Here is a 9,860-nt window from a genome sequence, read left to right as displayed (position 1 = left end):
AATGCAAGGAATAAAATGTTGATACATGCTACAACATAGATGAACCTTGAAAACATTACACTAAAATCAGCCAAACTACAAAAGGACAAATATCATATGGTTCCACTTGAGGAGGTACCTAGATTAGACAAATTCATAGAAATAGACAGTAGAATAAAGGTTACTACTAGAAGTTGGGGGAAAGGAGAAATAGGGAGCTACTGTTTCTTGATACAGAGTTTCTGTTTTGGATCATAAAAAAGTTCTGAAAATAGTAGTAATGGTCGTACAAAGTTGCCAGTGTACTTAATGCCACTGACTTATATATTTAAAAATGGCTAAAAGGAAGGGACACCTGGATGGCTCAGTTGGTTAAGTGTCCAACTTCGGCTCAGATCATGATCTCACCGTTCGTGGGTTTGAACCCTCTCTCTCTCTGCCCTTCTGTGACACAGAATCTGAAAGAGGCTCCAGGTTCTGAGCTGTCAGCACAGAGCTCAACAAGGGGCCCGAACCCACAAATGGTGAGATCATGACCTGAGCTGAAGTCTGATGCTTAACCAACGGAGCCACCCAGGTGTCCCTAAAGAAATCTTTTTAAATGGAAAATGTTATGTTATGTATATATTACCACAGTAGGAAAAAAAATATGTGCCCCCCCCAAAAAAATCAATGCAAAGGAAACAATGTCATTTTTTTCAAGACTAGTCTTGGCTCTTCAAAATGTCTGTCATGAAAAAGAAAAATGTAGAGGAACAGCTCTACATTAAAAGAGAACAAACAGACCCAACAACTAAGTGCAAGGAGTGAACTTTGATTAAAAAAAAAATCTATAAAATCCATTCTTGTATCAAATGAGGAAATTTGAACACGAACTTTCTGTGAGAATGTACTGTACAATATACATTAACTTTTTTAGGTGTGGTAATGGTATAGCATTTATGTAGGAGAGTAGTATTATCCTCAGGAGGTACATGAAGTATTTAAAGGGTAAAGGGCCATAATGTCTGCAGTTGTCAAATAGTTCACCAAATTTAAACATGCAGAACAAAATTAAAACAAATGTAGCAAAACGTTAGCATGGTCGAATTTCGATGGAGGACACATACGTGTACATTGTTTTAGTCTTTCAACAAGTCGGAACTTGTTTGACAAGTTGAGAAAACTTGAAAAAGTCTGAATCTTGGTATTTCAACACAGAGAGAACAGTATTTGTAGAGGACACCTGCTACTTGTATTCACCCAGCATCCACGCCCCTCTTCTGGTGACAGCACCTCCACCTACCTTCCGGGCATCACTCTCACCCAGGGTATGCTCACTTAAGGATTTCAGTCAAGGGGGCCTCTCCTGTCTTCCCTGGATGAGGGGGTAGCTACCCAACACAAGGCAAGTCAATCAGACACTGTCCTCTGATAAGAATGTAACCTTGGGTGGATCAACACAGGCACGTCAGATCGTTCCTGGAGAAATTGCTCGCCACTTCCGGCTAGCTAGACCCCTGGGGCTACCCTAGATGCTTTCGCTGAGGCTTGAAGGCCAGCCTTTTCTTCCGCAAGCTATTCCATCACTTCCGAATAACACATTTTTGTTGTTCATGTTGTCTATAAGGCCAGAATTGGTCACAGATGTTTTTAACCAATGAACCATCGCTGATCCAATGTTTTGTCTACAAAAGCACAGAAAAGTGGTGTAGAGAAAATTTTAGCATGAAAAATCTCTTGCTTTCATATGACAGTTAAAATTTTTCAGGCAAGAGACCAATAACAGTTGTGAAATGAGCTGTGAACCATAAAATCAATAAAAAGCTTTCAGAGTGTGAAAAAAGGAAAAAGGAAAGAAGCATTCAATTTAGTCCTTCATTGAAATACAGTCTCACTTACCTACCAGGGTAGGCAATGAGAGTGAAAGTAAGTGAAAAGTAGGAAAAGCCTCATCCGCTCCACTGAGGATGGGATCTCGCAGTAATGTGGCTGCCATTCACCAAGAGCTTGGGGTCCCAGCCCCTGGATTAGTTCATGTCCATTACCTCGCTGAATTCTCACAATGGCACAATTACCATTTATTATTTGACTATATATACTCTGATTATCCCCACTCGACAGAAAACTGGGGCTTAAGGTTGTTAAATCACTAAGCCAAAGTCCCAGAAGGAGGAGAGCCAGGATTCCAACTCCCCTTGCTCTGAGGCAGTAGCACCCGGAGGGCCAGTGAGCTCCAGCTTCATGGTGCAGCCTCATCACAGCATCCCTGAAGCCCGAACCCCTACTTGTCAGGTTCCTGAGCCAATCTGGAGAGATGTCAATGGATTCCGACAGAGACTCTGCTTCTCTTCACCCACTCTGGTGCTAAGAGCTTCTTGAACAGCACGCAGCTGCTGGCTCCCAGGAGTCCCCTGAGTCACCTCCGTTGCCCAAAGGAACTGGGTCTGAGGAAGCCCCAGGCACCCCTATACCACACCCTTTCAAGTTATGGCACTTGCTAACCCCCACTTTGCAGTGTTAGCTTCATCCATAGGTGCTAGATTTCTCCCGCTCCAATTCTCCTGGAATGAGTAAAGCCTAATGGTTCAAAGCAATGGCTTTGGAGCCAGACACACCTAGGATTCAAGTCCCTGCGTCACTACTGCCTTCCTGTGTGCAGGTTTCTTTATCTTCAGGCTCCCAACTTAAAACAGGAATGCTAGTGCTCTTTTTATAGTAGAGTTGTTAGCAGATGAAGATGCACTAACCTATAGAAAGCATTATGGTCCTTTGTAAGCACTCAATAAATAGTCCTTGTTATTTTCATTGCTTTCATTGTTCTCCTTATGATATACTTTGTCCAGCCTCTCAACCCCAATTTTCTAGTCTGGGACCTAGATCTCCTGCCTTCTCTTGTCTTCCCCCCACCCCCCTCCTCTAGAACTGAATCCCAACCTTGGGAGGACTCTCAGCTCACTGGTGAATCTTCTCCATTTAGACGTATCTTCCAAAAATAAGTCTTTAGTCTACCTGAAATTTTCATTTATTAAAGTTATGTCCAGGTGGAATTTGCTGCGATACCTACCAATTTTCATCTAGAATTTCAATGTAGGTCATATGTCCCTTGAGAGAATTCATAAAGGACGGGGTGCCCTGAGATGAGCTAGAGTGTGGGTCTCAAATCAGCTGGGCCTGGACCTGCATGATCACTGCCATTCATCTCTGAACCTCAGTTTTTTACATTTAAAAAAAAATTTTTTTTTTTGAGAAAGAGAGAGTAAGGGAGGGGCAGAGAGAGGGCGAGACACAGCATCCAAAGCAGGCGCCTGGCTCTGAACTGTCAGCACAGAGCCCACTGCGGGGCTTGAACCCACAAACCATGAGATCATGAACTAAGCTGAAGTCAGGTGCTTAACTGACTGAGCCACCCAGGCGCCTGTCCCCAGCTTTGTGTAAAATGGAGAGTCTTGTTTTTAACCTGAAGAGATGTAGTGAGGATTCCATGAGGTAATGGCGAGAACGCCCACATGCCTGACACAGAGTAGGCGTGCACAGGCATGCATTTCCTTCCCTCTGGGAGACCATCACCATCTCGAAATACAGCAAAACACTGAATTGTAAGTAACTTATTCTGTGAGTGCTCCGCAAGATGAGCAAACATTTCTAATAAACTTCAACTTGATAAACGAGCAATGTCTTGCAATATGAACAGTACGTGATATCGAACCTCGCATGATTACAACTGAACCAATGGTTCTTCTCTCTCTCTCTCTCTCTCTCTCTCTCTCTCTCTCTCTCTCTCTCTCTCACTGTGGGATTGTGGCTGATCGTCTCCCTTGCTCTGATGCTCCATCTCAGGCCACGGTGTTTGGCAGAAATCAGTGATTTTTCAGAAGGTTGGAAGGTGCCCACAACTGGCACTAGTGTATTTTTGTCTCTTCAAAGCACCTGTGGCCAGTCCTCTGCTTTTTTATACAAGAGTAAGCTTAGGAATGCTTCGCTTCATTCTAGGTCAGGCTGCCTGCTGCTGGGAGCTATCTGAACTCACGGGTAGAGTGAAAATTCCTGGTGAGGATACGGCAAGTTTGCACCGTCTCTTGCCCCCAGACAGCTCCCAAAATCTACCCTCTTGTAACTTTCATTTCTCCTTGGGCACCAAACCTCAGGGTGCCTTGCTGATTAATATCAAGAGCAGCCTGTCCCCCTGCCCTGTCCCTGAGGCATGATTGCACCTGGTCAGGGAAAAGATGAGTTGCTGGGAGCGTGACGACCTTGCTGGATGACACAGTCACAGCAAGGAAATGGCACATGTTTGCATAGCTCTTGCCATGAAGCAAAACTGGCATCTCCTTCTACTATTGGCTCATATTGGGAATGGGACTGCTGTTATTGATTCGGCCTCACAATGTTCCAAATCAGACTGATATTTCCCACACAGATACCTCATGGGAAGAAGCTTATTCCCACCTCTACAAAGAAGAATTTAGACAAACACTGCAGATATTTATCAAAAGGCTCTTCTAATGAGCCTCACAAACCTAAGACATAGATAATAAAGAGGATTAAAGAACACAAGAGTTACTATTAACTCTGGCCCAGAGAAAAAGAGCCTAACTTAGAGATAAGAAACAAACAAGAGTCGGACATAAGTTACGGCACATACCTTTGCTAATGGGTGCCACAAAATACCTTCCCTTACACTGACACCCTTTATGAGGATGGGCAAAAATAGTCAAAACTTAAACTCATACACGAAGGCCAGCACATCTAGGGCCCCTATGGTGCTTACACCTTCAACATCAAATAACAAGGTTGACACAAGCAACTTTCTAACCAGCGCAAATACATTCTTCCTTCTGTGAGCCAGACAGAATGACTCCTAGCCTAGCCTATGCCTAAATCTTAGTGTTATTGATATAAACAAATGTATTTGCTACCCTGCTATCTTCTGACTTGTAAGATTTACTACCAGTTTAAACAAACGTGTATGTTATCTGCTTTTCACTGAGAATATCTTGTTATCCTATTTGCAAAAACTAACTACTTCACTGAAATTAGAGTAATTCTGCAAAAATGTCTCCATAAAACCTGTTTCTGTACACTTTTTAAAACATCTTATCACTGAGAATTATTTGTAGTAAAAATTCCGCTGTTTTGATGTCATGTTAACACTTCATCTATAAATAAGGAGATGCCTGCCTGGTGATCAGAAAGAAAGCCCAGGCTCTCTCACTCTCTCTTTCGCCGACACCGTCCATCCTTTCAGGGAGCCCTGGACGTGCTGGAGCCCGGACTCCGGCAGCCTGCAGATTTAGACCCTTTCCTCTGCTGCCTTACTGCCAGTTACATTACACACTGTCGATGACAAGAGTTTGTGACTACTGAACTGTAGTCAGCATCCGTGCGAGCAGATTCAATGCCCACATGCAGAAAAAGATTCCGTTGAGTCAAGAGACAGCATTGACTCTGTTAGTGATCATGAAAGTTGTCTTTCCTACACAGTAACCCTCCTCTCTTGTCCCCCTCACAGCAGGCATGAAGGTTTTCAAAGGTCAGTGCAGGTTATTTGTCTTTATGTTTTGTATTTTCTTTACTATTTTGTATTATATTATGGTATTATAATCATTTTTATATGAATATTTTTGGGTTGTGGAACGAATTATCTGAATTTCCATTTCTTATGGGAAATTCGCTTTGATGTACAAGTGCTTTGCATTACAAGCATGTTTCCAGAATGAATTATGCTCACAAACCAAGGTTTTACCGTATTGCCATCAGCGTCCTAAAAGAGAGGTCCCATCCCGAGGGAAATAGCAAGGCTTCCTCTCTCCACTGCCCCTTCTACCTTCTTCCTCTCACTCCTTCTTTTATTTCTCCAAACCTTTGTCATTCTGAAGCTGGGGTGGAGCGAAACAGTGCTGAGAAGCCATCCCTGGGGTTTAGCCAGCTCTGCTATGGCCCTGCTCTGATGCCATTTGGTCAGGAGCCAGATTTGCTTCTTAGAAAAACACATCCGTTCTGGACACCACTACTGAAGGGAAAAGTCTGAGAAATTTCAAAAACAGCGGTGAAGATGATTAAAGAGTTCGAGAATAGAACCTTTGGGTTAAGGAAGTGAGGGCAGAATGGGAAGGCTAGGCTGCTGAGAAACAGTTTTCAAAGAAACAGAGCCAAAGACAAAAAAAATAGGCTGGTGAGTCTATGCTGGAGATGGCAGGGGTGAGTGAGGGACTGTGAGAAGGACTCAGCACGTCCGTTGAGACAGAGGCTAGAAGTCGAAGGACTTCTTTAAGAAAAAGAATACAAGGGGTGCCTGGGTGGCTCAATTTTTTAAGCATCTGACGTTAGCTCAGGTCATGATCTTGTAGTTCATGGGTTTGAGCCCCGCATCAGGCTCTGTGCTAACAGCTCAGAGCCTGGAGCCTTTTTTAGATTCTGTGTCTCCCTCTCTCTGTCCTTCCCCTACTTGTGCTCTGTCTCTCGAAAATAAATAAACATTAAAAAGAAAAAGAATACAAGAACTGCCTGGGTGGCTCAGTTGGTTGAGCATCTGGCTCTTGGTTTTGGCTCAGGTCATGATCTCACAGTCCATGGGTTCAAGCCCCATGCTGGTCTCTGCACTGACAGAATGGTGCCTTTCTCTCCTCTGCACCTCCCCCTTGTGCTGTCTCTCTCAAAATAAATAAACTTTATTTTTTATTTTTTAATAGTTTATTACCAAGTTGGTTTCCATATAACACCCAGTGCTCTTCCTCACAAGTGCCCCTCTCCATGACCATCACCCCTCTTCCCCTTCCCCCCTCCCTCTAATAAATAAACTTTAAAAAAAGAAAAGAAAAGAAAGACAAAATTATCAACACAAAACTACTTGGGCCCTTCCTGGGCTTTGGAAGGGGTATGGGCAGGTGAGGTCCCCTGAAGCTTAAGCTCTGCTGATTCAAAAGCAAATTTACTTCTAATCAAACTGGTGGCACCAAAGGGGAGGTGGGTGGGGTGCTAGGAAAATGGGTGAAGGGGATTAAGGATACACTTACTGTGATGAGCACTGAGTAACGTACAGAATTGTTGAATCACTGCATTATATACCTGAACTTAATTAACACTGTATGAACTATACAGGAATTAAAAATTTTAAAGGAGCACCTGAGTGGCTCAGTTGGTTTAGCGTTTGACTTTGGCTCAGGTCATGATCCCGAGGTCCATGAGTTTGAACTCCACAATGGGCTCTGTGCTGACAGCTCAAAGACTGGAGCCTGCTTTGGATGCTGTGTCTCCCTCTCTCTCTCTCTTCCCCTCCCCTGCTCTCACCCTGTCTCTCTCTCTCAAAAATAAACAAACATTAAAAAAAAATTTTAGGGGCACCTGGGTTGCCCAGTTGGTTAAGCATCTGACTACGGCTTAGGTCATGACCTTGCCTTGCCATTGGAGGGTTTGAGTCCCCGTGTCGGACTCTGTGCTAATAGCTCAGAGCCTGGAGACTGCTTCAGATTCTGTCTCCCTCTCTCTCTGCCCCCCTACCTCCTCGCCCTCTCCCTATCCTCTCTCTCTCAAAAATAAATAAACATTAAAAAAATTCTTAATAAAAATTCTCCTCTAATCAAGGGTGTGGCGAGTGAGCTGGTAACAGGTTTGGGAAATGGTCATAGAGCTCCATTGTTCTACAGATTTTGCCTGGAAACGCCTTTTCTCGCTTCTTCCCCACACGAATGGCCTTCTTAGCCTGTTAATTACAATGCAAGTCAGCGCTCTTCTCAGAACCCTGGGGAATGCAGCCCTTCCGGCCACAGTGGATCGGCACCTCACCTTCCCATGTGCATTTCTCACCCTGTGCTTTTGTTTGTACCACTCCCCTTGGGTATTAGGTGTATGTTGTCCATTTCCCCAAAAGGTACCAGCTTAAAACAACACACATTCATTAGCTCACAGTTCCTGTGGATCAGGCAGTCCAGCACGGTTTAGCTGAGTCACTGGTCATCTTCAGGCTCAACCAGAAAAGATGTTTCCTAGCTCACATGACTGTTGGCAGGATTGGTTCCTCACAGGCTGCGGGATTGGTTCCTCACAGGCTGCGGGACTGATGCCTCAGTTCCTTAAGAGCTGCTGGCCAGAGGCCTCCCTCTGTTTCTGGCCATGCAGAGCTTCAAGTAAACATGGCGGCTGGCTTGATCTGAGCAAGCAAATGAGAGGGCAAGAGAGAGTGCCAGCAAGGGTGGAAGTCACAGTCCTTTGTAACATTCCATTCACTAGAAGCAACTCACTGGGTCCAGCCCACACCCACAGGTATGGCATGAACAGCAAGAGGTGGGGATCATTTGGAACCTTGTCCAAAGTCCCTACCACAACTGTCACTCCTTCCACTCTGTAAAAGTTACCTTAAGATGGCAACCAAGCGGCCATTTTGCTGTGGGTCGGAGAAGACCTCCAGGCACCGACAACCCCACCCTGCAGACCTGGAATGTCCCGCGCCATTTGAAAACAGCCAATCATGAAGCTCCAGTTTTCCCTCCACCCCGCCATGGCCCTAAAATGCCCTTACTTGGTAATCTGCCCTCCCAAGACCAAACCCGGAACTCTTTCACCCATAAAATAACTCGCCCTCCTGTACTGGGTGCGACTTCCCTGACTCAACCCCTCCTCGAGTCACAGAACCTCGCCCGGGGGCCGCAAACCCCAATAAAGGCTTTCTTAGCTCCATACCTTGGTCTCTCTCTTTCCTCTCGTCTCTGCCTCCACATATTAAATCTTACACACTCCATCTTGTCATTGTTGCTTGTCCTGCCAGTTTCTGTCCTTCCATTATAAGCTCCTTGAAGACAGGGACTACATTTTACTTGTGATTTAGTGCCTCTTGGTGCCTAGCACAGGCTACCTGGGCTTGTTAGGTGAATAACTGAATGGCTAATTACTCATGGTAGCAGAAATGGAACCAAAGGCAAGTCACCATTTTACTCAAGAGAGTGTGCTATTTACACCTTTTTACCAGTCATTTCATATCTAGGAAATTAAGGAAATAATCAGGATTGTAATTACCAAGATATGTTCAGAAGTTTACAAGTTGAATGCAAGAATGTTCTATGAAATTATTTATGGTACCAAACTCCCTCAAAAACAAACAGAAACAACCAGGGGGCCCCTGGGGGGCTCAGTCAGTTGAATGTCCCACTCGATTTTGGCTCAGGTCATGGTCCCCAGGTTGTGGGATCAAGTCCTGTGTAGGGCTCTGCTGGGAGCCACATCAGCCTTGCTGGATGACACAGTCGCGGTGAGGAAATGGCAGATGTTTACACAACTCCTGACAAGAGGTGAAACTGGTATCTCCGTTTACTACTGCTGCTCATGTTGAAAATAAGCCTGTTGTCATTAATTAGGCCTTACAGCGTTCCAAATCAGACCAATATTCCCCACACAGTTACTCCATAAGAAGAAACATTTTCCTGTTCCTGCATAAGAGATTTTAGATCAAAACATTATAAATGTTTGACAAAAGGCTCTTCTAATGAGCCTTGCAGACCCAAAACATAGACTTAAAGGGGTTAAAAACACAAAAACTGGATTTGGGTCTGGCCCAAAGAAAAGGAGCCTAATTTGGAGATAAGAAATAAATACAAGATCAAAAGCATAGTCCACTTGAATCTAGTCTAAAGCGAACTGAAGCCTAAACTGGAGATTAGAAGTAGAAGACAAGGGCAGAACATAGTGCCTTCCCCAGGTCTACATTCTACCTTGTGCTGACTTCAGTTATGAGGATGGATAAGAATGTGAGAAACCCAGGTCCAAGACCAACACACATAGCGCCCCCATTGTACTTGCATCAAAGAAAGGGCTTTCTTAAACAACTTGTTAATAAGCATTCTTTTTCTGGGGTTCCTAGGTGGCTCAGTTGGTTGGGCATCTGGCTTCAGCTCAGGTCATGATCTCAC

The sequence above is a fragment of the Suricata suricatta genome, chromosome 8 (genome assembly GCF_006229205.1).
Source record: "Suricata suricatta isolate VVHF042 chromosome 8, meerkat_22Aug2017_6uvM2_HiC, whole genome shotgun sequence".
NCBI lineage: Eukaryota > Metazoa > Chordata > Mammalia > Carnivora > Herpestidae > Suricata > Suricata suricatta.
The sequence above is the reverse complement of the archived record's forward strand: the minus strand, read 5'-3'. Positions refer to the sequence as shown.